We start from the raw sequence: 26,369 nt of genomic DNA on the forward strand, positions 1-26,369 counted from the left end.
GTAGCTAATCTCTCATGAGTAAATCAAGGAAATATTTACCGTAATTACCAAGAGGATAGAGGATGCATGGAATAGCCTCCATGTGTAGATGGTAGAGGCAAGGAAGTATTTGAATTAAAAAAGGCATAGGAAAAACAAAGAAGATCTCTGAGGAAGTGGGAGAAATAGGCCATATGGTCTTTTTTTGCCATCATGTTTCTATGTCCTATGATTATTTTGGGAGATATATTTTGTCAAGAGGTTTTAACTCAGGGCTCGCTGCCCCTTTACAGATCATGGCCCAAATAGCCAGGAAATGCACTTTGTTGTGAACACAGGATTCCCTAAGAGCTTAATGCCCATTAATGAATCCCATGTTCAAGGGAAGGGAGTATTCTAAAGCATGTTAAAGCACATTTTTTATGCTCTTTAATAAATAGGCTCTCTCAGATTTTTCTTGCTACTTTCATTCTCTGTTATTTCTCCAACCTGTTTCTCTCCTGCTTTGTTTTATAGCTTCTGTCACTCAGTGGCCTATATAATAAGCTGCGTTGAGCCTAATGCTAGGGGTGTGCATTCGTATTGAACATAAATGTAAAACGCTACTTTTTTTTTTTTTTTAACTTAAAAAAGTGATAAGACATAAACGATCGGATTTCCAACTTATTCAACATAGCTGTGTTGAATAAGTTGGAAATCGCGATTGTTGATCCAAAATAAAAATGTAAGCCCCTCACCTTCCTTAATCCCCCCCCAAAGACTTACCACAACTCCCTGGTGATCCAGCAAGGAGTGAGGACGCCATTTCTGAAAGCCTTTCCGAAAAGCACGTGACGTCAGCGCCATGTCAGAGTGATGCGGCGTCACGTGATTCCCCGCGGGTTCACGCCGGAATGCTCGTTCGGCCCAAAAGGAACTTTTGGCCAGCTTGGGGGGGTCAGGGCCTCCTGACACCCCCAAGCCGCGTCACTCTGACGTGGCACCAACGTCACGTGCTCCTCTGAAAGGCTTTCAGAAATGGCGTCCTCGCTGGATCACCAGGGAGTTGTGGTAAGTCTTGGGGGGGGGGGGGGGGATTAAGGAGGGTGAGGGGTTTAAATTTTTATTTGCACATATGGACATATACTCAACTCATTGAATTCTGTTTATGTCCATATTGACCGCAAATGGGACCCCCTTTGGACATATGGACATATGAACTTAAACTTTTGCTCTGCACATCCCTACCTAATGCAGTTTCTTACTTTGGCTTTAGCATGAGTTTTTCAGCACTAACCTTATTTAAGCATGTAATATGGGGTTTAGCGCTGAAAAAATCCATGTTACGAAACCTGCAGTATGCTTACAGTGGGTGCATGCAAATTACATGTAAAACAGGGTATTAGCTGTTACAGGGCAGTATAGAGAGCTGCATTAGCAGGGAGCCATTTTAGTGCTTGTCTTTTAATGCAGGAAATATTATGCCTGTCTCAGGGCAGGAGTAAAATTTAACTCACATTTCTGCTGACCATTTTAGTCCCTTTAAACTTTGGCACATTTTGTGGATGAGCTAAAGAATTAGAGCAGCAGAAACTTCAGAGAAAAGAAGAGAGAGGGAAGAGAAAGAAAGAAGATGCTTTAGCACCGAAGAAAAGAAAGTCCAAATGGAGCAGGCTGTTCTGGGTCAAGCTGTTTGCAGAAGGGTTTGCAGGCAGCAGATGTTTCACCTGAGGACAACACTGCTGGGGTTACCAGAGACGGATGTGGTGCAGACATATAGGCTGAGCTCCTGGTCAATTCTTTCTCTCTATGAAGAAATCATATATGGATCCTCTAACTCATCATGGACATGCCATTCCAGACTTGGTCAAGATTCTTGATACCTTACATTTCCTTGCCACTGGCTCTTTTCAGAATACAATGTCTATAAGGTTTGGTATGGGAGATCACGTGATGTGGTGAGCTGGGAAGCTGCGTCTTCTCCTAGCTCCAAAGCCCGCTCCACGAACCGCGCTTTTTTGACACCTAAAACCCGAAGGAACGGGGGCCAAAACGATCTAGTGGATAGAGCTTATGTCCATTATCCCATATATGCAAAAACTGACACCGACCATGGCCGCAAAAGGAGGTAAACGAGAGAGGGAAAAACCGAAGAACCCCGATCCCAAGATGGCGGCCGGGGGGGATGGGGACCCGCCGCAGCAAACTCTGACCATTACTGAGATCAAGGAAGCTATAAGGGAAGCCCTCGACGAAAAGCTGCAACGAGTTACAACACAGTTAGAGGAGGTGCAGGAAACTCTCCGGGAATTAAGCCCTCGGATTGACAAAGCAGAACAAAGAATTTCGTCTTTGGAAGACGAGGCGCGGAGTGAAGGCAATAAAATGGCTGACAGAGACAAAAAACTCCAAGCGCTTCAACTGAAATTAGACGATTTGGAAAACAGAACCCGTAGAGACAACCTAAGGTTCCTAGGTTTTCCGGAGACTACGGAGGAACAAACGCTCTGTGCCGTGCTAGAGGACTGGATCCCCTCCTCCCTAGCCCTTCCCCATCTGCAGGGCAAGCTCGTAGTGGAACGAGCGCACAGGCTGGGGGTGAGGAAGGACAATAACACGCGTCCGCGCCTGATTATTGCAAAAATTCTCAACTCGGCTCATAAGGCCGAAATTTGGAGGGCGTCTAGAGCTAAGTCTACCCTGCTTTACAATGGATTGCCTATCCGGATCTTCCAAGACTACTCAGCCGCAGTCTCGGAAGCCCGACGGGCCTTCTCGCCTACCTGCTCATCTCTCCATGCCCAAGGCCTGAAATTCGCCTTGCTCTTTCCGGCGAAACTTAAAATCTGGCATGAGGGTAAAACGCAGCTGTATGAAACGCCGGCGGCGGCACAACAGTTCCTGGAGGCGCTGAAGACCTGATTTCACGGGCTTGAGCGATGACAGGCCTGGACTTAGAGAACAGGGTGAACGGCGGGAAACCCTGAAAAGTTTTTTTTTTGTTGATCCTGAAAATCTGCGGACGTTTTACTGCTTGTTGCAGCGTTGTATAATCAGCTTGTTTTTGAGTTACCACACGCCTCCGATGCCCATTTTCCGAGGCATAGTTAAACAACACCCCTCGCAGGCGTGCAGGGGGAGGACAGGAACTATACAGCCACGGCAGGCCGGCTTTCTTTTGGAGCACCGGGAGGGCGAAGATTCTGCAGCCGCGAGACCCATGGCTCATATGGCCGCCATAGATCGGTCAGGGTAACACTACAAGAATCCAGCAGTAGGCTGATCGGCAGGCTACGACAACACGGGAGATACACCAGTGGATCCTGACAAAGCAAAGATGCACCTATGGGAGGAACCACTGCCCTACCACAGTTGGCAGCCCCGGCGGAGGTGCTGGCAGTCCCCTGGAGACCCCATCCAAGCGGAGCAGAGTTTAGCGGTCCCGGCGCAGGCTGGCCCGAGGGTCGGCCTTGTGAGTTTTTTTTTTTTTTTCTCTTTTTGGCGGAATTCTCTCTTCCCATACCCTCCGGTATACTATTATGGGCCCCGGAGCGGGGGAGGAACTTAGTGACTGTGGCGGGTGGCCGCCCCCGGCAGTCAGATTTTTGAGTTGTTTGGTTACACTTATTTAGTGAACTTTAATAATGTGGAGCGGTGACTTTGGACACATCCATTGCGTGCTCATTCCAGCCTCACATTGAGGAGGCATTGACTTAAAGTTTGGGTTTTGGGAATGGGAAGCGAAGAAGGGGAGGGGGGAGGGGGAAGGGGAAAGGGTAAGGGGGGTGATGGGAGGAAGGGGAGGAAGAAGGGGGGAGGGGGACCCTGGGTGGATTGTCATGGCATTTTCTCTCTTTACTTGGTGGTTAAATAGAGGCTTAAAGCGACGGAGTGGCTTTCAGCGAGTGAGGATGCAGGCCCCTGAGTGGGCAGAGGTGGTCAGAAGGTGTAAGGGGAGTGGGCCAGGCTGGGGGCTCTCTCTCCCCTATCTAATATGTGTTCAGGGTTCTACTGGAACCATACTAAGCACATTAGCTTTCCCCTACCTAGACCATGCTGAATTTGGTTTCCTGGAACGTTAATGGGTTGGGCACCCCAATCAAACGAAGCAAAGTGTTTACCCGCCTTAAGCAGCTTCGCGCTGATGTAGTCTGTCTCCAAGAGACCCACCTCACGGCAGCAGAGAGCCAGAAACTCAGGAGGGACTGGGTGGGGAGGTGTGAATATGCGGCGGCTAAACACCGAAAAGGAGGAGGTGCAATCTTAATCAACACTGCAACTAATTTGCAAGTGACCCAAACTCTCTCCGATGATGATGGCCGCTATGTTATCCTGTTGGGCACCTGGGATGGCAAGCCAGTAACAATATGCTCGATCTATGCCCCCAACGCATATTCACATAGTTTTTTTTACTAACTTGTGTAACCTGCTTCATCTCCATGTGCAAGGCACGTTGTATGTAGCGGGGGATTTTAACACAGTGCATGACCCCTCACTGGACAAAAGCACATCGAAGTTAACTCCTATCGGCAAGACTAAACGGGGCGTAGCCTATCTTTGTCACCACCTAGGCCTCCTTGATGTATGGAGAACACTCCACCCCACCGAGAGAGATTATACCCATCTGTCCAGATCTCATAATACACACTCACGAATAGATTACATCCTAGTCTCCCAACAGGCTTTTTTTGAAGTGAAGAAAGCAAACATAGAAGTACCGTCTATTTCTGACCATACCCCAATATCTGTCCAGATGCAGGCCCATCCTTCTGCTCCCCGTACTCGGGTGTGGCGTTTCCCGGCCTTTCTTAAGGATGATATTAAGTTCCAGCAGTTCCTAAAGGACAAATGGAAGGATTATGTTTTCCATAACCGACAGCACCTGGCCACGCCACATCTGTTCTGGGAGGCTGCCAAGGCGGTCCTCCGGGGAGAGTTGATTTCCTATGTCCATACCCGCACTAAGCAAATCAACCAGTCTATTTTACAACTTGAGACTTTGCTGCGGGATAAGAAGCAGACCATGTTGCGCCACCACACAGACGAAACCCGGGGGGCCTATTATAGTGTGCTGGGAAGGCTTAACACCCTTTTAGATAAGAGGGCCCAGGCATATGTATGGCGGGGTCAGCAGTTGTTTTTCAAATTTGGGAATAGACCAGGACGCTTGATGGCGAACCTTACTAGAGTCCACCGCCCGAAGTCCTTTGTAGCTAGATTAAAATCCCCTGGGGGCGTGGATAGGACTACTGAGGCTGACATCAGTGAAGTCTTCCGTACGTTTTACAGTATCCTTTATTCCTCAGCCATTTCGGGGGAGGAGGCAGCGGAAGCAGCTTTTTTTCGAGACCTTCCACTACCAGCGCTCACCGCTTCCCAACGGGAAGCCAAAAGTCCCTGGAGGTCCAGCAGGGGTCCGGGAGCGATCTCCTGCGCTCGTGACGTCGGGGGACAGGAACCAAAATGGCGCCGGTGCTACCTTTGCCCTGTCATATGACAGGGCAAAGGTAGCACCGGCGCCATTTCTATTAACGCACCCGTGGCCCGAGAGTGGAAGATCACACCGGGACCCCCCCCCCACTGGACCCCAGGTAATTTAAGACATTTTGGGGGGGTTCAGGAGGGTGGGGGATTTATTTTAAAGGGTCGGGGTGGGTTTTAGGGTTGTTTTAGTGTGCCGGTTTTCCCGCCCTCCCCCTTCCCCTCCCCCTTCCCCCGATTTACGATTTTTGACGATAAATAGGGGGAATTCCTATTGTATATCGCCTCTAACGATTTTTGACGATTTAAAATATATCGGACGATATTTTAAATCGTCAAAAAATGATTCACATCCCTATTATCCATTCCCTCAATGACCTCAGCAAAATTAACTTCAGTAAGAGAAAGAACATTGTCCTTTGCTGAGCCGAAAATATGGAACAAATTGCCAACTGACATTCGGTTAGAGTTAAACAGAACAACATTTAGAAAAAAAGTTAAAACATGGTTATTTCAGCAAGCATTTCAGGAGGGTAGCAGTAAATGGTGAATATTTATATTTATTAATTAGAAAGAGCTTAAAGCAGTGTCATATAAGTGTGGGTTATAGAGTATGCATAATTGTTCCCTGCAACATTTGGGTGCATGTAAAAAATATGTGTTAATAGATATTCAAGTCAGCTGGATAAGTTCCAACTTATGACAGTAATAAAATAAGACAAGTCATCAATAAAGAAGGGAATCCTTTATTTGTTTTATTGTTATATATTGCCCATAATGCGCTTTATACCTATAATACAAATAAAGGATTCCCTTCTTTATTGACAACCAGTGAGCCTAAAAAGTCATGGAAACTCTTATAAAGAATACAATCACAAAATATTTAGATATACATGGTTTAATGGGACACAGCCAGCATGGATTTAACCAAGGGAAGTCTTGCCTCACAAATCTCCTATATTTTTTTAAATGAGTGAATAAACATGTGGCCAAACATGAACCAGTAGATGTGGTATTTGGATTTTCAGAAGGTGTTCGACAAAGTCCCTCATGAGAGGCTTCTAAGAAAACTAAAAGTCATAGGATAGAAGGTGATGTCCTTTTGTGGAATGCAAGTTGGTTAAAAGACTGGAAACAGAGAGTAGGATTCAATTTTCTGTCGTCACAGTGGAAAAAAGTAAATAGTGGAGTGTCTCAGGGATCTGTACTTGGACTGGTGCTCTTTAATATATTTATAAATGATCTGGAAAGAGGTATGATAAGTGAGGTGATCAAATTTGCGGATGACACAAATTTATGTAGAGAAGTTACGGTAAATCTCAAGCGGATTGTGATAAATTACCAGAGGACCTTGTGAGACTGGAAGATTGAACTTCCAAATGGAAGATGAAATTTTATGTGGACAAGTGCAAGGTGAAAAATAACCTTAGTGGTAGCTATACAATGTTAGGTTGAATCTTAGGAGTTACCACCCAGGAAAGAGATCTAGGCATCATAGTGGATAATGCATTGACATTTTTGGCTCAGTGTGCTCTGGTGGTCAAAAAAGCAAACAGAATGTTCGGAATTATTAGGAAAGGAATGGCAAATAAAACAATAGATGTCATAATGCCTCTGTATTGCTCCATGGTGAGATCACACCTTAAATATTGTGTGCAATTCTGGTTACCACATCTCAAAAAGGATAGAGTTGCAGAGGAGAAAGTGCAGAGAAATGTAACCAAAATGATAAGGGGCTATTTAGTTTGGAGAAGATGACTAAGGGGGAATATGATAGAGATCTACAAAATCATGAAAGGACTTGAACAGGTTAAAGTAAATTAGTTGTTTAGTCTCTCAGATAATAGAAGGACTAGGGGGCACTCAATAAAGTTAGCAAATAGCTCATTTAAAACAAATCAAAGAAAATTATTTTTCACTTAGCGCATAATTAAGCTCTGGAATTCATTGCTAGAGGATGTGGTTACGGCAGTTAGTGTAACTGGGTTTAAAAAAGGTTTGGATAAGTTCCTAGAGGGAAATCCGTAAACTGCTATTAATCAATAAGAAATAGTAGCTTGAGATCTATTTAATGATTGAGTATTTGCCAGGTACTTGTGATTTGGATTGGCCACTTTTGGAAACAGGATGCTGGACTTGATGGACGCTTAGTCTGACCCAGTATGGCATATCTTATGCTCTTATGTTCCTATATTCACATCTCAGTCCTTCAGTCCCTCAGTCCCTCAGCCCCACACAACAGCCATCCTTCTAGCCACATACACACCCACCCCCTCAGCCACACACATCCATCCACTGCCAGACCTTAGCCATTCTCATCCAACCCCTCTCCACTGTCACAATACCCCCAGCCACATACACCCACACATGTTGACATCCACCTAGCTACATACACCCATAGCCACCAAGCCACATATTAGGGATGTGAATCGTGTCCTCGATCGTCTTAACGATCGATTTCGGCTGGGAGGGGGAGGGAATCGTATTGTTGCCGTTTGGGGGGGTAAAATATCGTGAAAAATCGTGAAAAATCGTGAAAAATCGAAAAAATCGAAAAAACGTAAAATCGCAAAACCGGCACATTAAAACCCCCTAAAACCCACCCCTGACCCTTTAAATTAAATCCCCCACCCTCCCGAACCCCCCCCCAAATGACTTAAATGACCTGCGGGTCCAGCGGCGGTCCGGAACGGCAGCGGTCCGGAACGGGCTCCTGCTACTGAATCTTGTTGTCTTCAGCCGGCGCCATTTTCCAAAATGGCGCTGAAAAATGGCGGCGGCCATAGACGAACACGATTGGACGGCAGGAGGTCCTTCCGGACCCCCGCTGGACTTTTGGCAAGTCTTGTGGGGGTCAGGAGGCCCCCCCCAAGCTGGCCAAAAGTTCCTGGAGGTCCAGCGGGGGTCAGGGAGCGATTTCCCGCCGCGAATCGTTTTCGTACGGAAAATGGCGCCGGCAGGAGATCGACTGCAGGAGGTCGTTCAGTGAGGCGCCGGAACCCTCGCTGAACGACCTCCTGCAGTCGATCTCCTGCCGGCGCCATTTTCCGTACGAAAACGATTCGCGGCGGGAAATCGCTCCCTGACCCCCGCTGGACCTCCAGGAACTTTTGGCCAGCTTGGGGGGGGCCTCCTGACCCCCACAAGACTTGCCAAAAGTCCAGCGGGGGTCCGGAAGGACCTCCTGCTGTCCAATCGTGTTCGTCTATGGCCGCCGCCATTTTTCCACGCCATTTTGGAAAATGGCGCCGGCTGAAGACAACAAGATTCAGTAGCAGGAGCCAGTTCCGGACCGCTGCCGTTCCGGACCGCCGCTGGACCCGCAGGTTATTTAAGTCATTGGGGGGGGGGTTCGGGAGGGTGGGGGATTTAATTTAAAGGGTCGGGGGTGGGTTTTAGGGGGTTTTAGTGTGCCGGCTCACGATTCTAACGATTTATAACGATAAATCGTTAGAATTTCTATTGTATTGTGTTCCATAACAGTTTAAGACGATATTAAAATTATCGGACGATAATTTTAATCGTCCTAAAACGATTCACATCCCTACCACATATACACAATCTACAAAGCACCCCCATCCTTCCATCACACACTCAGCCCCACGTCTCCTCTCCTGACACCTAGACCTCTCTTCTCCCTCTTCACCCTTGTTGTGTTTCTGATGTGTGGTAGGCTTTTGTGGTAGACTTTTATGTAGTTCTTTTTTTTATTAAATTGAATCAACCTAAAAATGCCCCTAGATGTATTGTTTATGACATGAAAACCCTGATAAATATCTATTTTTAGTACTTTTCAAAATACACCTAATCACCTGAAATATAAGCACCTAAATTTGCAATTTATTAACACCTGTGATCAAAAGCCCTAATCATCGTGACAGTAAGTTTCAAACCGGTGTGCAGGTATACATGTGCATGCATTCATTGGCCCATGCCCAGGTACACGCTTATTTTAGAACTTGCGCACATATATGCATGCATGTTATAAAACAACCTGGCCACATGCACATGTGCAGCACATTTTAAGTGGGTACATGCAAATGCTGATTCTACCACGTAAATTAGGGGATTTTAGAAGGGGTGCACTCTGATGCCATTTCCAGTTTTCCAATTTGTCTCTAGTTCACCCAGTTAAGAGACAGGTCATTCAAACCCCCCTAGTTTAATAGCCTTCACCCCCACTCCCCCAGTTATCCCTGACCCTTAAAACCCATAGATCTGCCTATTTATCTTTATTTTTTAACGTATACGGCATCCATAGCAGAAGCAAAGTTAAGTGGCTGGGGTCTCAGCACATACCAGATCGCATAACTATCTACATGCACATCTCAGGTTCATGCCCTGCCCAGACCATGCTCACTTCCCGCCCCTGTTTGAAATCTTCTGAGATGTGTGCGCTCAGGTAGATACATGCGTATCTCGGCAACTTTTAAAATCCGATTGGCACGTGCGAGTCCAACGTATTTGTGCAACCCCTAATTAATACACTTGTCGGGCTTTCAAAATTCACCTTAATATGTTACTTGGGATTAGGAGATAAATTTCATTGCTTATCTGTGAAGGGAAAAGGTACAGAGTGGGGATCTTTGCCTTTCTCTAAATTGCTACAATTTATTTATTTATTTGAGGGTTTTTTGGTTTTTTTTTATGGCAATGAGACTGCCATAAAGGAAGCAGTTGAACTTTTTGCCCTCTAACCTTTTTTTTTTCTCATGCTAACTAAATATGTAGCCATATTGTTAAAAGTGCACTATTTATTGTACTACAATTAAAAATGATCTGACAAAAAGAATTGAATTATATATCACTGTGAGGTAGCTGCCTTCAGCAAGCATCGAAGTGCTTTTATTTTATGTCTTTTTTAATCCCTTCAGCAGTAGATACATTGATATTACAGGGAGAAACTTTTGATTTCTGTTTTGTTATTACTTCATTTTGAGCACTTGTAAAAGTAACAAAATCCTATTGCTTTCATCAAAAGAGACGCTGTACTTTTAAGTTGCAGTTCGGTGGGCCAGCGGAGAAAATCAGATTTTAATGGACTATTCCACTACTTGTGGGGGAGGTAGATCACATTATTCCTATTATGCAAACTTTCTTAAAGATCGGCTTTAGAAAAGTATTCTTTAATTGATTATAGTGTAAGTGCTGTAACTGTCAGCTGTGGGATAAATTACAATGTATTTCCTCTGCATGCTAGAGTTTTCTAAAAGTTATTGCAAGAGGCATTAAGTAACCTAAGCTGTTCATGTTGAACAATATGGTTAGCCTACAAATGTTCACTTGCAGTTATAAAATATACTTTAGCGTTAATTTAGCAGTGTGAATATTATGGGGCCTATTTACTAAAGTATGCTGAAAGCACATATAATTGGAACATACTGAACATTCGATTCACTAAAAACTTAATGCCCTGTAGTGAATAGTGCATTACAGCACTGGAATTACATGCAGAAAAAAATGCATGCAACATATGTTTTGATTGTTAAAAACTCTGAAATCACTTCTGAAGATGTAGTGAAAGTTTTGGCAATAATAAATATTTTGTTTTAACAAAAGTAAAAAATGTTCAAGAGGCGTGGTCATTGTTAAAAAATACCAGTCTAGAAGCACAGTCCAGATGTATTCCACACATTAAGAAAGGTGGAAAGAAGGCAAAACGATTACCGGCATGGTTAAAAGGGGAGGTGAAAGAAGCTATTTTAGCCAAAAGATCTTCATTCAAAAATTGGAAGAAGGATCCAACAGAAGAAAATAGGATAAAGCATAAACATTGGCAAGTTAAATGTAAGACATTGATAAGACAGGCTAAGAGAGAATTTGAAAAGAAGTTGGCTGTAGAGGCAAAAACTCACAGTAAAAACTTTTTAAAATATATCCGAAGCAGAAAGCCTGTGAGGGAGTCAGTTGGACCGTTAGATGATCGAGGGGTTAAAGGGGCATTTAGAGAAGATAAGGCCATCACGGAAAGATTAAACGATTTCTTTGCTTCGGTGTTTACTGAAGAGGATGTTGGGGAGGTACCTGTACTTGTTGCGTCCGTCACTGCTCGATGCCCTCACTCCGCCCTCTTTACCTCTGTGATGACTCCCTCTGGGTCTGATGGATGGCTAGCTGCCACGGCGTCTTCTTTCCATCTCCCTCCAGCTTTCCCAGACTGGCATGATGCTGCGGATCCACCATGTTGCCTGATGACGTAGGGCACGCGTGCGTGCTCTCTCCGATTGATGTACCAGCAAGGGTGCGAACCTCGGGGACGTCCCCCGGGATGATGTCATCCACTTCCAATATAAAAGGTCTCAATATTCGCTAATGTATCGAATTAACAAGGATTCGTCCAAACTACTCTGCCTCCTCGGACTTACCAGGGGTACCCGCTCCTCGGGGGCCTCGCTCTCTTTTCTTTATTTCAGATTGCTGATAGGAACCAGTACTCGCTCCTCGAGGGCCCATGTTCCTGAACACTCTGAAGATTCTCTACTGCCTGGAAGCTATCACAGATACAGACATTTGTGAGTTACCTTCACTCTCTCAGAGCTTTTCCTGGAACCAGGTACTCGCTCCTCAAGGGCCTAACCCTTTCCAGCTACTGAGCTTCATTAAGACCTTATGTGAGTTTTGTCATCCAATTATGGCTATGAACACAGCATACCCTGTCTACTCACTATCTATAGTTTCTCTACAGCTCAGCAACCCTGGGATCACTGTTCCTACCTGAGGGACTTCAGCCCTGCCGGGCATATCAGCTCACTACTGCCACCTCTGGTGGTTCTACTAACCTGTCTAATAAAAGAACTATATGTGTCTGTCTCCATATCCAAGCCTAGCCGGTGGTCCCTCTCAGGATATCCTCCTGGGGGCACAGTCATCTGCCTTCGGCCCAAGGATCCACCTATCTACATTCTTCTACAGCTGAGTGTCCTCTCCAAGCACTCCGCTGATAACAGATTGCTACTCCTTTCTCATCAGGAGTCTTCAGCTACAGATTCATATCAGATTGCTACCTCCGCAGTCTATACCTTAACAGATTGTTTACTACTCCCTCTACAGGAGCTAAGCATATCAGATGGCTAACTCCTCCTTCCACAGGAGCCAGTTCATAACAGATTACTAACTGTTCCTTCTACAGGAGCAAAGCGTAGCAGATTGCTAACTCCTCCCCTCCACAGAAGTCGCTTCATAACAGTACTGGAGAAGGTTTTCATGGGTAATGATTCAGATGGACTGAATCAAATCACAGTGAACCTATTTATTTATTTAACTTCTTTTACTATACCGATACTCAAGACCAGGTCTTATCGTACCGGTTTACAATAGAACAGGGGGAAAACCAAATTAACATCTAGGTAGACATGAAAAAGTTACATTAAAACAGGGAGCGTAAAACATGGAAGATGGAAGATAGGGCAGAATTAAACTATAACAATAAGGAGTGATAAATATAATCAACAAAAAACAATAAATTAGTAATACATAAACAGAGATTTATCCTCAGGGGTTATTAACATGGTATGTCCGGTGGGAGGAGTGGAGAGGAGGTGAGTAGGGGGGAGGGATAAGGGAGAGGTTGAGGGGTGAGAGACAGTGTTGGTCGAAAGGGGTTCCTTCAACGGTAGGCTTGAGCGAACAGCCAGGTTTTAAGTTTTTTTCTGAATGTTACCTAGAAGATGTGGTAGACCTGATTGACAAACCGAAGAGTAGTAAATCACCTGGACCAGATGGTATACACCCCAGAGTTCTGAAGGAACTAAAAAATGAAATTTCAGACCTATTAGTAAAAATTTGTAACTTATCATTAAAATCATCCATTGTACCTGAAGACTGGAGGATAGCTAATGTAACCCCAATATTTAAAAAGGGCGCCAGGGGCGATCCGGGAAACTACAGACCAGTTAGCCTGACTTCAGTGCCAGGAAAAATAGTGGAAAGTGTTCTAAACATCAAAATCACAGAACATATAGAAAGATATGGTTTAATGGAACAAAGTCAGCATGGCTTTACCCAAGGCAAGTCTTGCCTCACAAATCTGCTTCACTTTTTTGAAGAAGTTAATAAACATGTGGATAAAGGTGAACCGGTAGATGTAGTATACTTGGATTTTCAGAAGGCATTTGACAAAGTTCCTCATGAGAGGCTTCTAGGAAAAGTAAAAAGTCATGGGATAGGTGGTGATGTCCTTTCATGGATTGCAAACTGGCTAAAAGACAGGAAACAGAGAGTAGGATTAAATGGACAATTTTCTCAGTGGAAGGGAGTGGGCAGTGGAGTGCCTCAGGGATCTGTATTGGGAACCTTACTTTTCAATCTATTTATAAATGATCAGGAAAGAAATACAACGAGTAAGATAATCAAATTTACAGATGATACAAAATTGTTCAGAGTAGTTAAATCACAAGCAGATTGTGATAAATTGCAGGAAGACCTTGTGAGACTGGAAAATTGGGCATCCAAATGGCAGATGAAATTTAATGTGGATAAGTGCAAGGTGATGCATATAGGGAAAAATAACCCATGCTATAGTTACACAATGTTAGGTTTCATATTAGTGCTACAACCCAAGAAAGAAATCTAGGCATCATAGTGGATAACACATTGAAATCATCGGTTCAGTGTGCTGTGACAGTCAAAAAAGCAAACAGAATGTTGGCAATTATTAGAAAGGGAATGGTGAATAAAACGGAAAATGTCATAGTGCCTCTGTATCGCTCCATGGTGAGACCACATCTTGAATACTGTGCACAATTCCGGTTGCCATATCTCAAAAAAGATATAATTGTGATGGAGAAGGTACAGAGAAGGGCTACCAAAATGATAAGGGGAATGGAACAGCTCCCCTATGAGGAAAGACTAAAGAGGTTAGGACTTTTCAGCTTGGAGAAGAGAAGTCTGAGGGGGGATATGATAGAGGGGTTTAAAATCAAGAGAGGTCTAGAACAGGTAGATGTGAATCGGTTATTTACTCTTTCAGATAATAGAAAGACTAGGGGGTACCCAGAAACCACAAAGGAAGGCGATCTATAATAGCCGTCAGGATGAAATAAAGAATAGATGCCTGTAGTCTAAAATCAATCCTTTATTGAAGTGGAGACACAAGGGTAGCCCTTGTGTCTCCACTTCAATAAAGGATTGATTTTAGACTAAAGACTAGGGGGTACTCCATGAAGTTAAAACTAATCGGAGAAAGTTCTTTTTTACTCAGCGCACAATTAAACTCTGGAATTTGTTGCCAGAGGATGTGGTTAGTGTAGTTAGTATAGCTTAGTTTAAAAAAGGATTGGATAAGTTCTTGGAGGAGAAGTCCATTACCTGCTATTAATTAAGTTGACTTAGAAAATAGCCACTGCTATTACTAGCAATGGTATCATGGAATAGACTTAGTTTTTGGGTACTTGCCAGGTTCTTATGGCCTGGATTGGCCACTGTTGAAAACAGGATGCTGGGCTTGATGGACCCTTGGTCTGACCCAGTATGGCATGTTCTTAAGTTCTTATGTGGCCCACAATTCTCTGCCAAACACTGGAAGTCTTTATGCAAAACATTTGATATCTCGTTGAATCTGACTTCAGCCTACCACCCTCAGGCGAACGGCCAAGCTGAGAGGACAAACCGATCCTTGAAGACATTCTTAAGGACGTATGTCAATGATCAACAGGATGACTGTGCCGAACTCTTGCCCTGGGCTGAATTGTCCCACAATACCCATGTCACTTCAGCCACCGATGTCTCCCCCTTCTCCGTGTTCTTCGGACACCAACCACGCCTGCCTCTGCCTGTACTACGTTCCTTGCCTTCGCCCGCAGCTCAGTTTACTGCACAGACGATTTGCCGCATCTGGAATCGAGTTAAAGAAAGGATGGGCCAGGCCACAAAGAGAGCTAAACACTTCATGGATCCTCACAGTCACACTTCTCCTCTATTCCGCCCAGGCCAGAAAGTTTGGATCAGCACAAAACACATTAAGCTACATTAACCTCGCAATGTTTGGACCCTAAATTCATTGGGCCCTTTCCAGTGATCAGACGTATAGGAGCTGTAACTTATCAGCTGCAGCTCCCCAGTTCCATGAGAATTCACAACACGTTTCATGTTTCTTTGTTGAAACCCTTGGTCCTGAAATGGCCCTCTCATAAACCTCCAGCACCATCTCAGCTCACCGCGGAACCAGAAGACGTCCTCCAAGTCAAAGAGGTCTTAGATGTCTGCCGGAGGAGAGGCCATTGGGAGTACCTCCTGTTGTGGGAGGGCTTCGGGCCAGAGGAAAACTCCTAGGAGCCCTCCCACCACATATACAACAAGAAACTCCTCGCAGAGTTCCAAAAGGGCCCATCCTGACAAGTCCAGGCCAATAAGGGAGAGGTCTAGAAAGGGGGGTACTATTGTGCTTCCCGGCCACGTCCGCTCCGCAGCTGGTCCTGCTCACCTCTCCCGTCCGTCTACCAGCTCCAGGCTCAGCTCCGGTTTCACTCCCTCTGCCGCTGCAGTGAGTTTGCAGCGTCCCCGTCTCCCCGGCTTACCATCTCCCATGCTGGTCTCTCAGCAGAGCTCCCGGAGGGGCTTCACGTCTTCCTGCTCCTCGGACCTGCCCCTAGGGATGCTCGCGGCTGACGTTGCGCTACTTAAAGGGCCAAGTGTGGGAAACCTGAACCCGAAACCTCTTGATGACATCACACTCCCTGGGTATATAAGGCAAGGCCCGTTCCCTTGAACGGTGCCTTGGTAATTGTGTCGTACACTCTGGTGTCTCTAGTTTGCCTTCCTGCGTTCCAGTATCTTGTTCCTGTATCTCCTGTTCCAGTCTTCTGTTGCAGCGTTTCATGTCCCAGCATCTCCTGTGTCTCCTGTTCCAGCGTCTCCTGTTCCTTTGTCTCTCCATTCCTGGTAGTACCCTTCGGACTGATCTCACGGTACTGACCTCTGGCTGAACTCTGACTCCTCTTGATTGCTGCCTGACCTGACATCTGCCTGGAACTCTGACTATTTTATTTATTTATTTATTTAAAAGCTTTTATATACCGTTTTTTTTAAATACATTTTTGTCAAAACGGTTTTCACGACTAAAATAAACATAAAAATAATCAAAAATAAAACGAGGTTTCAAATATACATAAAAATAAACAATAACTAGTCAGAATGCTGGGAATAAAGATTTTTATAAAATAAAAGATATGATGCCAAAGGCTTAATTATCTAGGGAGTCGAGTGAGGAGGAGATAATAGAAAAAATGGAGAATGCATTTAATATTGCAGGGGGAGGGAAGGGTAGGGAGAAATGTAGGACTGAAAAACGTAGGGAATGAGGCTTGTAAAAGGTGCGAGTGATTATGCAGGAATAGATTGATGTATGAATAATCGTTTAATTAGATGAAGTATTGAATGCAAGCTGAAAAAGATGGGTTTTGAGAGATTTTTTAAAGTGAGAGGGGTTAGATATTGAGCGTAGGGGGTTTGGTAATGAATTCCAAAGTATTGGTCCGGCTATTGAAAAGGCCCTTTTTCTAGTGAGGTCTAGTCTGGCTTGTTTGGGTGAGGGGATGTCTAGAAGATTTTGGTTAAGTGATCTTAGATGTCGTGTTGGTTTATAAATCCGAAGTAATGAGCAAAGCCAGGTGGATGTATGATTATGAATTAAACTGTGGATAATGGAGAGGATTTTGTATTTTATTCTGAACTTTATGGGTAGCCAGTGTAAAGATTGTAAAATAGGGGAGACATGATGACGTGGAGAGGTTCTAGTTAGTATCCGGGCGGCAGTATTCTGAATCAGTTGAAGTGGATAGAGTGTGGAGTCTGGTAGTCCTAAATAAAGAGCGTTACAATAGTCTAGACCAGAAAAGATTAGGGATTGAAGAATAGTTCTATAGTCTCGGTAAAAGAGTAACGGACGGAGATGTTTTAGAAGTCGTAGCTTGTAGAAAGATTTTTTTGTGAGTGATTGATTGCTGCCTGACCTGATTGATTGCTGCCTGACCTGACCTCTGCCTGGAACTCTGACTACTCTTGATTGCTGCCTCACCTGACCTCTGCCTGGAACTCCGACTACTCTTGATCGCTGTCTGGAACTTGACCTTTGCCTGACCGAACTATGCCCGGATTGACCTCTGTTACCGACCCTGCTTTGGCTCAACTTTCTGGACTGATAATCTGGCCTTAATCCTTGTCATACACTCTTACACTCTCTTCTGGCCTCCTGCAACCTCTGGACTCTCCTATCTGCATAACGACCATGCACCCTTTTTCGTGGTGGGCACACCCTTGAACTTTCTCTCAAGGAGACCCTGTGAGGCCCACCTAAGACCAGGCAGCCCGGGTAACCAAGGGCTCAACCTGAGGGAACCGCAGTTTGCTATTGGCGAAGCTCCACCTAGCCTCTGTCTCTTCCTGTGCTCCGTCTCCTGGTGGAAGGCGCTCTCTGGGTCCGACCGGAGGGCCGTACCAATCCTGCACCAGGCCAATGGACCACTTCCAGTGCAGCACAAATTAACAGTTTATAAAAAGGGGTGGGGCATGGGTGTGTTGAGGCCTGGCCAAGAGATGAGCAGATAAATACTTATGCATAATGGCATGTGCTGTGGTCCTCTGCCGCATAACTGTACTACTGCTATGGATGACGTGCAAGTTAAAAAAAAAAATTTGGAAAGTCAGTGGGGTTTTAAGGGTCAGGCTAACGGGGAAAAGGGAGGATTTTAAACTAGAGGGGTTTGGAAGTCCTATCCCTTACCTGGGTGAACTGGAAACAAACTGGGAAAATGGTGAATGCCACCAGCACACGTCCCTTGTAAAATTTCCCTACTTGCTCGGTATAGGATTTGCATGCACATGTGCATGACCATTTAAAATGGAGGACACATGTAATTGCGTCCAGGCGATTTTATAACAATGAACGCATATATATTAGAGATGTGAATCGGAACCGGTATCGGTTTGGATTCCAGTTCCGATTCACACCATGAAATTTTTATCTTGCAGTCCGATCGGGTTATTTTATAGGCTGCACACGAGCCGATAACCAAAAAATACAGCCGACTCTTTAAAATGAGTTTGTTAGTATCGCCCCACCCTCCGGACTCCCCCAAAATTTTTTTAAATACCTGGTGGTCCAGCGTGGGTCCCGGGAGCATTCTCCTGCGCTCGGGCCATCAGCTGCCAGTAAACAAAATGGCACTGATGGCCCTTTGCCCTTAGCATGTGACAGGGTATCCGTGCCATTGGTCGGTCCCTGTCACATGGTAGGAGCAATGGATGGCCGGCGCCATCTTTTAAAATGGCGCGGGCCATCCAGTGCACCTACCATGTGACAGGAGCTGACCAATGGCACCGACAGCCCCTGTCACATGGTAAGAGCAAAGGGCCATCGGCACCATTTTGATTAGTGGCAGCCGACAGCCTGAGCGCGGGAGAATGCTCCCGGGACCCCCGCTGGACCACCACGTATTTAAAATTTTGGGGGGGTTCAGAGGGTGGGGGGATACTAACAACTCATTTTAAAGGGTCAGGTTGTGTTTCTTGGTTGTGTCCTTTCTTCCTGCCCCCCCCCCCCCCCGCATAATGATAAGAAAACCCACTAAATTAATTGTGGGGTTTCCTATCGCTATGAGGGACTCCCCCCCCCCCCCCCCCCGATATCTGACGATATTGAAAATATCGGACGATATTTTCAATCGTCAGATAACAATTCACATCCCTAATATATATGCACATGTTACAAAATAGCACTCAAGTCCACTTTGAAAATTCAGGCTGAAGTGTGCTTGTATTTACCACATGCAGACTTCAGCCCTCCATGGGCTATTATAAAGTTAAGCTCTTTCAGGTGAATTTTAGAAGCTTGACATGCACAAAACCATGAGATATGCACATAAGTTGGGTTGACTCACGCTGAGTGGATTTTAATTCTGCCTAAGTATGCGCGTATCTCCCAGTGTACGCGCAAATGAAAAGTCCAAAAAAGGGGCGGGGAATGGGCATGGTCTAGGTGGGGCACGGGCATTCCTAGATTTACGAATGAAACAGGCGTGTAAAACTTTATGCACACAAGCATGCTTTGGGGTCCCTTACCATGTAACTTTACGTTTGCTATGAATGGTGTAGAAGCCCTAAAACAAACAAATATAGGCATGTCAGCAGGGTTTTAAGGGTTAGGGCTAAGAGGGGAAAAAGTAGACTTTTTAAATAGGGGGGATAGGAAGTCCTATCCCTTACCTGGGCAAACTAGGAAAAGTGATTTAAATGATAATTGTGTTGGCATTCATTTCTATTAGTCCCCCCCATTTATGAGGTAGAGGTGGGTTTTGTGTGCAATGTGTGCGTCCCTATGAATTTGTGTGCATATGTACGCACGTTCAGCCTATTTTATACCATGCATGCATCTATGCACATATATTATAAAATGGCTGTATCTCTGGACATGAGGTGGCATATGCACATACATGTGAGCCCACATGCCGATATTAAACATACCGTCCTTGTCAATACCATTCCATGTCATTTTTTGGACAACATGACAAAAAAATCTCACAAAATTTGTTTTTTTTCTTTTTTTCATTTTTGCACTAAATTATTATTTTTTTTATTTATATTTTTATTATGCATTTCAAAATACAAGACAGCAATACCGCATGTCACAGATTGGGTAAAAATAATATTATAGGCAATTTCCATTCGTATACTATACTATACTCTGTTTGAACCAAGTGTAACCCTTGAAGTTCAATTTTCTTTATGACTCCTTGTGTCTGAAACCTGCACTTTGATTCCCAACCCAGTATCAGAAATGAATCCACACGCTCTTTAGTGAGTAACAGTTTTATCTTTACTGGAATGAATGACTGAAATAAATCTGTTCACGTCCTAAGCATCTGCATTTGTCATATAAACACAGGTATATAGTACAAGAGAAAACTCAACTTTGTCATAAACTCATGTTAAGTATTTCAACCAGAATCAGCATGTGATATATCACCCGACCTTAAGCAGTCTCTGAACAAGCAAAGTCCCAGATTGTATCCTACTGTGTGTCCATTTGAATTTAGAGCTGAAGAGGGCGTCAGTACTGCTCTTTGCTTCAACTGTCAAATCCACAATACAGCAGCCTCTATCCGAAAGAAGAGCTTCAAATCCTGACAGGGCACAGTTCAACTACTCCCAAGTCGTCCACAGCAGGGTTCCAGAAAAGAGAACCTTAATCAGCACAGATAATATTTATTAGTTCAGAGCAGGGCAGGAACTCTGTTCAGGCTGAACAGTGATCTGTTCGCACATGCTCAATACAATCCAATTTTGAATCTCCTTTCCCCCCCCTCAGCTCTTAAAGAGACAGCACTCTATTGTCAGTCTTTTCATGTCACAATGATGATTCAACATTTCTCTGCCCTAGTTCCTAGAGGTATGTTACACAAGGAAATATATGTAATACAAACTTTTTCCAAAGAGATAATAAAGTTTAGAACAAAACAAAAACTAAAGTATAAAGTAATGGGAGATCCAGGATGTAATTTGAGCAAATACAAAGCATTTTATACTAAAACATTTAGCAGGTAAGCAGTGTATTTAAACTATTCCCTATAACTGATCTCAGCAAGCTCTAGGTAATTTTGCATCAATAAACTTTCGTAATTCAAGCGGTTCTAAAAACACAAACCTCTCACTTTGGAATTTCACCACACATTTACTGGGGTAATAAATCATAAACTGAGCACCAAGAGTTTTCACTTCTTGGCCCATTGAAAGAAATTTTTTCCTGCGTGTTTGTGTGGTTTTTGTTATGTCAGGGTATGTCCAAACTTTCTGACCCAGAAACTTTTTGTCTCTATTTTTAAGAGATAACCTCAATATTTTATCTCTATCCGCTATGTTTGCAAATTTCACACATAACGTTCCCCGTTGTTCTATTTGATCAGTCATACTCTGTTCAAGAAATGCAGTGATGTTTTCCATTTCTTGCTGTTGTAGTCCATTTTTTTCTTTTTCCCCCTCTTGATCTTTCTTTTCCATTTTTCTTTGGCTTATGAAGAAAATCTTCTCCATTATTGGTATTTCTCCTGGAGTTAACATCAGGACTTCTAATGTGTATTTTTTATACATCTCATAGGTGGATATCAGTCTAATACTAGGAAAGTTTAGTATCCTGAGATTTTTATATCTAGCTTGATTTTCCAATGTCTCAATTTTCCTAGAATTTGCATTATCTCCACATATCAACCTGACCTGGGCTTTCTCTAAAATTTCTACCCGATTTTCAAGGGCTTGGAACTTTTCTTTATGCGCAGATAGTATCGGATCAATCTGGGTAACGCGATTCTGCATTTCTATCAGCGTTTTATTTGTTATTTCAATAGATGACTTTAATTCAACAAGGACTGCCCACACATTTTCCAAAGTAATACTAGACGTTTGTGGAACGCTTGAAAATAGCTTTTGACTCACTGTTCTCTCTGTGCAGTCTCCATGCCTCTCTCCGGAGGCCTCTGCACGTCCTTTGCCTTCCTCCGGTGTTGAAGTTAGAGGGCGTCCATCCCCTCCATTCTTTGGGCTCGCCTCCTCTCTCATCGGACTTCCCTCGAAGGAGTCTGGTAAGTCTGGCAACATCGGCCTGACTTCCGTTCCCAAATCCGGGACCGTGGCGAGTCCTGGAGGCAAAGGTTTAGAGGGAGCCCCGGGGCTCAACGAGATGTTTGGGCCTGGGAGCGTCGGCGTTTGCTCACCGTCAGCGCTCACAACGGCCACATCTCCCGGGGTATTAACACCGCTTGGCAAGAAGAAGTTCCCAATTGAGAGCTGAGATGAAGTGGGAGTCTGGGCTGTCGGGGTCTCTACCCTGACTCTCGCTTTTCTTTTAGTATGTGGCATTATTTTTGCAGAAAATCTTTCAGCTCGGGAGCTCACCTCTTGCATGTCCTGCTAGCAAAGCACCATCTTGGATCTCTGGCCTTGCACTAAATTTAAATAGTATGCTCAAAATCAAATAGGGGTGGGTTTTAAAAGCCCTACGCATGTCAAATCAGGGAGGTACATGCATCTTTTTGGCTGGCGCACAGCGCGCATATTGTAAAAAGCATCCATGGATGCACGTATCTCCTGGTACATGCACAAAAGAAAAAGTCCAAAAAAGGGGCAGGATGTGGTCTGGGCGCGGGATGGGTGTTCTGGGAATGTAAATGGAAACCAGTGTGTAAGTATTTACGCACACAAGCGCGCACCAGGGTCCCCCTACCACAGAACTTTACTTCTGCTATAGATGGCGTATAAGTTATAAAACAAAAAAAACTGCTAGTCAGTGGGGTGTTAAGTGTTGGGGCAGGTAGGGTAAAAGAAAGATTAGTTAGCTAGGGGGTTAGGAAGTCCTATCTGACCTGTAACTGGGCAAAATGTGAATGAACTGGTTTAATTGGTAATTTTGTCAGCATGCATGTATATTATAATCCCCCCCCCCCCCCACTTATATGGTAGAAGCAGCACATGGCATGCACATTTATGCACGTCCAGCCGATTTTATAAGAACATAAGATGCTCTCATATATGCATGCAGGTTATAAAATACTCGCGTCTACCAGTGTGCGTCGGCATATGCATGTTCATGTATTGCTTGTGCACTACCTCTGTTCATAATACTGAATATACATACACTACAGAGGAACTCAGCAAATTATAATGCTAGAAAACAATTTTTATTGTATACATGCAGTTACACACTCTGCTTATACTCAACACACTTAATACATAAGACCCACTATGTGTTTTATAATCTCCCTAACATTAAAACTATGATATCCATACATTACCCTCCATTCATTCTCTATTCATTCATACTTATCACACCACCCAAACCTTATCACTCACTTCACCTAAAATTGCCAACACGATCGTATGCTTGACACAATTATACATGAATTAACATATTATAACATGTAGTCAACCTACATCTGTACATATTACAGTAAATAGCAATAAATAACAAATTAGTTGCTTCAAAACATAGATTTAATTACTCCAATGAAGATCTTGTTTTGCCCGTCCATGCGGGCTTCTTCAGGGAATGATAATTCACAATAGCGCAACTATATTATCATGTTGGTATCCCTCATACATTACTACCTTCAAATTAAGTGCTGCATATGTTCCCTTGCATTCTTCTCCATAACCGGGATAAATCTTCTTTACATCACCTTAATATTTGAATCACCACCACACATAATAATACTGGGTTCAGTCGTATCAGGAAAAATATACATCAATTTGCCAACTCCGCGGCAATACCGCTATGCTTGTTCAATACCACTATGCTTATATAACATCCTTTTTACACCAGACTTCGATCATAATTTTTTTTTTTTGGATCGAAGTGGGTCTTATGTATTAAGGGGTAGATTTTAAAAAGCATTTACTCGAGCAAAACTGGTTTTTGCTCGAGTAAATACACTTTACTCAAGTAAGTGGGCTTTTCAAAATTGCTACAATATATGCCATTGAATTGTCCATAGGATTTACTCAAGTAAGTGCACTTTACTCGAGTAAATAGCTTTTGAAAATTGCTACGATAGTATGTCACATTTACATGCGTAACTCCTTTGAAAATGACCCCCACAGTGTGTTGAGTATAAGCAGAGTGTGTAACTGCATGTATATAATAAAAATTGTTTTCTAGCATTATAATTTGCTGAGTTCCTCTGCAGTGTATGTGCATTCATGTATTGCAGCACAGTTATTTAAAGTTATTGTCATAGTGCATACTAAATCAAATTAGTATGCACTGAATCAAATAGCATGAACTAAAGCAAGTACTGCACACTAATTCAAACAGTGCACACTGAGTTAGTACACAATGGGGCTGATTTTAAATGTTACGTGCGCGGGGTACATTTGTGCGTGCTACCCAGTGCATACAAATGTACACCCAATTTTATAACATGTGCACGCTGCCGCACGCATGTTATAAAATCCAGGGTCGGCGCACACAAGGAGGTGCACACTTGTGCACCTTGCGCGCGCCAAGCCCAAGGGGAGCCCCAGTGGCTTTCCCCGTTCCTTCCAAGGCCGCTCCGAAATCGGAGCGGCCTTGGAGGGAACTTTTTTTTCGATCCCACCACCTTCCCCTCCCTTCCCCTATCTAGCCCAGCCCTAACTAAATCCTCCCCCCACCATTGTTTCCGAAGTTATGCCTGCTTGAGGCACGTGTAACTTGCGTGCGCCAGCCAGCTGCCGGCGCGCCATCCGCCAGCATAGGCTGCTGTGCCAGAGGATTCGGGACCACCCCGGACCTCGCCCAAACTGCCACCACACCCACCGGCCCCGCCCCGGACCGCCCACAAACTGCCTCTATGCCCCCCTGCCCCGCCCCCGGACCACCCATTTTTGAAAGCCCCGGGACATACATGCATCCTGGGGCTTGCACGCGCCGCTGAGCCTATGCAAAATAGGCTTCGCACACGCAGGGGTAGGTTTTCAGGGGTTACGCGCATATCTTACACGTGTAACCCTTTGAAAATCTACCCCAATAATTTTAATTAGTGCACACTAAAAATGATACATTTTAAAAGAAAAATGATTTTAAAAACTTTTAGAAAATGAAATTAAACTAAACTAAATTAAAAATAAAACAAACAAAAGATTTTGCCATGTACACCTCTAGCATTTACAGTGAAACTATGATGTTATGATAATGGAAAGTGTGGTGGGTACATGGTATAGTCTTCCAAGGAGAGTGCTTCTGACAGAAATGAGAACTTAGAGGCCAATTTTCAAAGTGTTTATATTGGTCTTTTTGAAAATGGACTAGGGTTGTGTTCTTAAATTAAGTCTTCTCGTTCCATAAAGCTTATACATTTGAATCTAAAAAGTGCATTGCTACAGGGGCAGAGTTTAGAGTGTGCTACAGGTTTGGAGCTTGGCACTACAGAAACACCAAGGGTAGTCCCTCCCAATGCATGAGACTTGACATATCTGGCAAATAATAGAGGTGTGCATCCGTTTTCCACGTATTTGTAATCCGCAACTTATTTTTTGCTATCTGTTAAATACGTGGGGAGGCGAAACGCATCGCGACTCCCCACGTATTTAACAGATTTCTGTTTAATTCGGCCTAAATAAAAATTTAAACCCCCCCACCCTCCTGACCCCCCCAAGACTCACCAAAACTCCCTGGTGGTCCAGCGGTGGGGTCCGGGAACTCACTCACACCCTCGGTGCTAGTTTCATCATGGCGCCGATAGCCTTTGTCACAGGGGCTACCGGTGCCATTGGTCAGCCCCTGTCACATGGCCATCGGCACCATCTTGTGCTACTACCATGTGACAGGGGCTGACCAATGGCACCGGTAGCCCCTGTGACATAGTATAGGCAAAGGCTATCGGCGCCATTTTGAGTCCTGGCGTCGGACGGCAGGTCTCTCCGGGATCCCCGTTGGACCCACAGGGACTTTTGGCCAGCTTGGGGTGGCCTCCTGACCCCCACAAGACTTGCCAAAAGTCCAGCGGGGGTCCGGGAGCGACCTCCTTTCACGCCGGCCGGCCGATCCCAATACTCAAAATGGCGCCGATCGCTGCCATTTTGAGACTCAAAATCGCCATCCCGCCAATACTCAAAATGGCGCCGATCGCCTGATGGCAATCGGCGCCATTTTGAGTCCTGGCGTCGGATGGCAGGTCGCTCCCGGACCCCCGCTGGACTTTTGGCAAGTCTTGTGGGGGTCAGGAGGCCCCCCCAAGCTGGCCAAAAGTCCCTGTGGGTCCAACGGGGGTCCCGGAGCGACCTGCCATCCGACGCCAGGACTCAAAATGGTGCCGATAGCCTTTGCCCATACTATGTCACAGGGGCTACCGGTGCCATAGGTCAGTCCCTGTCACATGGTAGGAGCACAAGATGGTGCCGATGGCCATGTGACAGGGGCTGACCAATGGCACCGGTAGCCCCTGTGACAAAGGCTATCGGCGCCGTGA

The 26,369-nt window shown here is 44.6% G+C and overlaps 1 long non-coding RNA gene across 2 annotated transcripts in view; it reads right to left on the bottom strand.

The window, feature by feature from the left end:
* The window catches only part of LOC115082064, a 99,766-nt gene that overhangs the window by 61,299 nt on the left and 12,098 nt on the right, over nucleotides 1-26,369 (bottom strand). Inside the window, exon 1 of one of the 2 annotated variants that reach the window (XR_003854064.1) lies at nucleotides 4,696-4,789. The exons of the other annotated variant lie outside the window; for it this stretch is intronic. This is a non-coding gene — a long non-coding RNA (uncharacterized LOC115082064). Of the gene's footprint in view, nucleotides 1-4,695; nucleotides 4,790-26,369 lie in introns of those variants that run through there. 2 annotated transcript variants of the gene reach the window in all.

Source organism: Rhinatrema bivittatum, chromosome 1 (assembly GCF_901001135.1).
Source record: "Rhinatrema bivittatum chromosome 1, aRhiBiv1.1, whole genome shotgun sequence".
Classification (NCBI taxonomy): Eukaryota; Metazoa; Chordata; class Amphibia; order Gymnophiona; family Rhinatrematidae; genus Rhinatrema; species Rhinatrema bivittatum.